At 47.6% G+C, this 5,589-nt stretch overlaps 1 pseudogene; it reads left to right on the forward strand.

Annotated features, from left to right (window-relative positions):
• The first annotated feature begins 906 nt into the window (after window positions 1–906).
• Window positions 907–1,368, forward strand: LOC102924697 (large ribosomal subunit protein eL29 pseudogene; annotated as a pseudogene).
• The last annotated feature ends 4,221 nt before the right edge of the window (window positions 1,369–5,589 follow it).

The following is a 5,589-nucleotide window of genomic DNA, read 5'->3' on the forward strand; positions in this document are numbered from 1 at the left end:
AGGTCTCTGAGCATGCTCGTCTACCCCAGTGAATTCAGAGGAAAGATTCTGGTCATCCGAGAGCATGGGAGCGTTGGTGAGTTCAATATCTCTTCAAGAGCAAATATGTGAGGACGACATCAGAGTCACTGTCCGGGATGCCCAGGGCATGGTTCCTAGTGCCTAGTTCAGTGTGGATTGCCGGGAAATATTTGTTTCTTCCTGTTTTCTTCCGACCCGTCTTCTTTGTCAACATCTCCATCATCCAGCACAGTGACTGGCAAATAATAAACACCTTAAGAATGTTTTAGAAATGGTTTCATATTTAGGTTTCAATACTACATGGCTGAAGAAATGTATAAGTATTCAAGAGGGGATTTAGCTATGTATTGTGTAGGTTTTTTTAAAACTCTTTTGAGGGCCCACCACCCAGCTCCCAAATACATACATGGAGACTTATTCTTACTTATGAATGCCTGGCCTTAGCTAGGCTTGTTTCTTGCCAGCTTTTCTAACTTAAATTAAGCCATTTCTCCTCTTCTACATTTTGCCTCTGGGCTTTTTACCATTCTTTATTCTATATCTTTTCTTTCCTTCTTACTCTGTGGGCACCTGGCCTCTGTCGTTGTCGTCCTCCTCTCCTTTTCTCGCTCCTCCCTCTCTGCTCTTCTCCCAAGCCAAGATTTCTCCTCCTATTTATTCTCTTTGCCTGGCAGCCCCGCCTATCCCTCTCCTGCCTAGCTATTGGTCGTTCAGCTCTTTATTAGACCAATCAGGTGTTTAGATAGGCAGAGGCACCAGCTTCACAGAGTTAAACAAATGCAATGTAAAAGAATGTGACCCGATTTTTCCCCTGTGCTGCACTGCGGCCTTTCTCTTTCTCTTCCAGTCCCAGGCACTTCGGGAGCCGCAGGTTACCGTCCCGACATGGACAAGTCCAAGAAGCACACCACACACAACCAATCCCGAAAATGGCACAGAAATGGTATCAAGAAACCCTGGTCACAAAGACACGAATCTCTTAAGGAGGTGGACCCCAAGTTCCTGAGGAACATGCGCTTTGCCAAGAAGCACAACAAGAAAGGCCTGAAGAAGATGCAGGCCAACAACGCAAAGGCAGTGAGTGCACGTGCAGAGGCCATCAGGGCCCTGGTGAAGCCCAAGGCGGTGAAGCCCAAGGCGCCAAAGGGCCCCAGCCGCAAGCTCAGCCGTCTCGCTTTCATTGCTCACCCCAAGCTCGGGAAGCGGATTAGAAGCTACATGGCCAAGGGTCGTAGGCTCTGCCAACCAAAGTCCAAGGCTCAAACCAAGGCAGAGGCCTCAGCTCCAGCTCAGGCTCCCAAAAGTGCCCAGGGCCCTGTGAAGGCCCCATAGAAAAGGTTTCCATCTGCCAGACAGATGGACTGGTGTGACACACCTACACACTGTTTGCAGATGATCAGGACCCCATGCTGTTTTTACAAATCAACTTGAGGCAGGATCTGTAAGAGGGAAAAAAAATGTGACCCATCTTTGCATCATTAAACCAATGTTCCACAGCATAGACGAATGTAACACGTCTCAACTATTCCACAGCAGTGTTGTATCAGTTGCTGTTGCTATCACGAAACATCTGAAGAAAGGTTTATCTTGGCCTATGGTTTGAGGGCTCAGTTTACCGCCGTGTGGAAGCTGTGGCCGCAGAAACGTTGGGGCAGCATCTGCAGGCAGGAAGGAGAGAGAGAGCAGTGGTGGCGGGCGGGGTGGGGGTGGGGGGTGGGGAGGGTGGGGGGGGAGGGTTGGTGCTGGTTTTTTTCTTTTTATTCAGTTGGGGACACCAGCCCGTTCAATGTCTTCACCATGCTTAGAGTGAGTCTTTCTACTTCAATTAGCCTCATCCAAAAAAATTTCTCACAGGCATTCCTTACCTCCCAGAGGTTGGTTTCCATGGTGATTGGAAATCCCATCAAATTGACAATCAAGATGAACCCTTACCTATGGGTGATCACAGCAGCCCACTTGTTGGATGTGTTCTACACTAAGAACATTGTACATTTCTTCAAGCTTCATGGTCCCCTACAAAGTCTAACTTTTTTTTTAAAGGACTAATTTTATTTAGGTGCCGGCCAGTGTGTAAATATATACATACGTGCACCAGAGGAGGGCTTCAGAGCTGGAGCTGGAGTTGTGAGCAGCCTGACACGGGTACTAGGAACCAAACTCCTGTCTCGTCTTCTACAAGAAGAACAAGGCCTCTTAACTGCGGAGCCACCTCTCTAGTTAACTTTATCCTCACCATTTCTCCCTCCCTTCTCTTCCTTTCTATCACCATGTTGCCTAGGCTAGTGTCTAGTTCATGAGCCTACAGGACCTCCGGCCTCAGCTTCTGAAGCGGCACCATGCCCATCCCTGTTCATTGTTCATTGTTCAGTGAACAGAAGCTTAAAGAGATAGAAGGACCCCACGTGACACAGTTAGTAAGTGGAGGAAATAAAGGGCTAAACCCCTGAGCTGAGTGGCGACCATGTCCAAGTCAATTTTCAGCATTACATTTTAGCCTCTTAAAAGTCCACAAATCACCCAGCAGACCTCCAGTCATTCATTGTATTGTCATGAGCACACTCAGGGCATTTCAAGTGGATGTTTATCTTCTAAAGTGGACGAGACCCAGACCCACAGATTGTGCAAGCTGGCATGAGCCAGGGAGAGCTCATTAACCTCCTTGACTGCCATCAGCTCCAATCCCCAGAGAAGAAAGACAGCAGACCGAGTGCCACTCATTTATTGCCTCAGTTGTGTGACTATTTTTACATTTCTATACTATTCATATCCTTCTTCTCATTGACACTTACAAAGCCCCACGGAGTAGTTATTCCTACTCTACACATGAAATACCAGCTTAGTGATTCATGATTTGTCCAGGTGCAGAGAGAGGGAGAGAGAAAGCTGATGTTACATCAACACCTGTGTGATTTCAGAGCCCTTGTGTGGTAGGCAGGATTCTGTCTTCCAAGATTTCCCACCCCACCGCTTCCATGTTCGCATCCCATATGATCCTTGAGACGATGAATTTGACAGAATTCACTATCATTTCTTTGATAGTAAATGTGACATGGCACAATTAATGTTAAGAAAGGGAAACTAGGGGGCTGGAGAGATGGCTCAGTGGTTAAGAGAACTGGCTACCCTTGCAGAGGACCCGGGTTTGATCCCTCCACCCATACCGTGGCTCACACCCACTTGTAACTCCTGTTCAGGGAATCTGCCCTCCACAGGAACCAGGCACACAAGTGGCAAACAGACATACAGACAGACAAAACATTCATACAATAAAAATAAGCAAAGATATAATTGTTTTAAAAAGAAAGAAATGATCAGGGTGAGCATGACATAATCATCTGAAACTTTCAACAGTAGAGAGACCTCTGGCTGGTAGTGGCAGCAAGGATTGGAGGGTCAACGAACAAAAGAGTCTGCCCCTGTTTGTGCCTTTGAAATGGAGAGGGCCCTGAAGAGCTGAGAGCAATCCTTGGCTAAAGGCCAGCAAGAAAACAGGACCTCCAACTGAAAGGAGCCAAATCCTGCCAGCCAGCCTGAGCTTGGATCCTCCCCAAAGCCTCCAGGTGGAAAGGGCCTCCCTGACATTTTGATTCACTTAAGTCAGACCTGGACTGAAGAACTGTGAGCTAATACGTGATTGCTGTTTAAGCCTCTAAATTTGAAATAATTTACGCAGTGACAGAAAACCAGTACCCCTGGCTTTTCTTGTAAAATCTTAGGACTTGGAACAAGTCTTTCCCTTTTTCTGGTTCTATTTTTCACATAATTTCTGTATTGTTTTTTAGGTCCTTTCTAGCTTAGATAATACTGAAATTTTGTGTGTGTATGTGTGTGTGTGTGTGTGTGTGTGTATGTGTGTATACATGCTGAGATTTTGTGTGTGTGTGTGTATGTGTGTATACATGCTGAGATTTTGTGTGTGTGTGTGTGTATGTGTGTATACATGCTGAGATTTTGTGTGTGTGTGTGTATGTGTGTATACATGCTGAGATTTTGTGTGTGTGTGTTGCACGCGTACAGGGGAAGCTAGAGGTTAACCTCGGTTGTTGTTGTTGTTGTTGTCGTTTTTGTTCTTGTTTTTGGTTTTTCGAGACATGGTTTCTCTGTGTAGTTTTGGTGCCTGTCGTGGATCTCGCTCTGTAGACCAGGCTGGACTCGAACTCACAGAGATCCGCCTGGCTCTGCTTCCCGAGTGCTGGGATTAAAGGCGTGCGCCGCCGCCGCCGCCGCCGCCGCCGCCGCCGCCGCCGCCGCCGCCGCCACCACCACCACCACCACCACCCGGCTTGCTGTTGTTTTAAGACAAGGTCTCTCACTGGCCTAGAACGTGCCCTTTAACCTAGGCTGGCTGGCCAGTGAGCCCCAGGGCTCCACCTGTCTCCACCTCTCCGTGCTGGTTTCACAGTGTGCGCCACCAGGCCCAGTTTTCTGCTTTTGTCTTTGCTTTTCATGAGTTCTAGGGATCGATCTCAGGTTCCTCACGCTTGCATGCAAGCACTCTACCAGCTCAGCTATCTCACTATCCCCAGTTCTAAGATTCTTTAAAGTGTCATGTTTTAGTCTCAGGGACCATAGCAGAAGAGGAGGCAGAAAGACTGTAAGGGCCGGAAGCTGGGGAGAACCAGAGCTACAGTGTCTTCAGAACACAGCAGAACTGCTGCATCATGAACTCACAACTATGGTTGCCTGCACCAGATCAAGCCAGTGAACATTCTAGCATTGAGAAGGAAGGGGTTCATGAGCCCCTCCCTCTAACTGAAGAGTTACGGACAGCTGGTAGCTTCTGGGGAGGGTTAGCCCATTTTATTTACAGTTTGGTCGCTGATTGGTTGCCATACTTCAGTGGATGTCCCCATATCTAAGTGTATATGAGCAGCACAAATTGATAGATGGTTAGAAAACAATAAAGAGCATAAAGTTGGGTGGAGATAGGAAAGTGGGAGTGAGTCAGGGAGGAGGGCGAGAGGGAAGCGGGGTGAATATGATCACAATACATTATATGAAATTCTCAAGGAATTAATAAAAATATCTTAAGTGCCTTACTTTTGCAAAGATTGAAAGAAAACAACACATCTGAAATCAATATGCAAATGAATGGCCTATAACCCGATAGTGCCAGCGGATGGCCTCATGAGCTCTCATTTGGCAGTTCCCTATGAAAAGCAATATGATATTTTAGGGCGTCGTGCTATGGATTTTGAGAATGAAGAATTTCTGATTCCAGACTCCCTGAGGGACATCAGCAGCTCTCCCATGGAGAATACAGTGAGGCAGGGAAAGGGGGCTCCTGAGTGTACTGAGGCCTCTGCTGGAGCATATGTAGGGTCTGTGTCCACATAGACGGTGATTACAGAGTGGCTTCTGAAGCCCAGAGGAGGGAGCTCATCAGAGGCTGTAACACTCGGGCTGATTGAAGCGAGGCGTTTGCCAGGCCATTGGCGTCAGAGCAGTCCATGCAGTCAACAGCACACAGGAAGGCACGAGGCAGGAGCATGTCACCTGTACAGGTGACCCCTCCGGGGCCTAAAGCCCATGGGTATTCAGTACGTTGGAAGAGAATGCTTCAGAAAT

The sequence above is a fragment of the Peromyscus maniculatus genome, chromosome 5, assembly GCF_049852395.1.
Source record: "Peromyscus maniculatus bairdii isolate BWxNUB_F1_BW_parent chromosome 5, HU_Pman_BW_mat_3.1, whole genome shotgun sequence".
Taxonomy (NCBI): domain Eukaryota; kingdom Metazoa; phylum Chordata; class Mammalia; order Rodentia; family Cricetidae; genus Peromyscus; species Peromyscus maniculatus.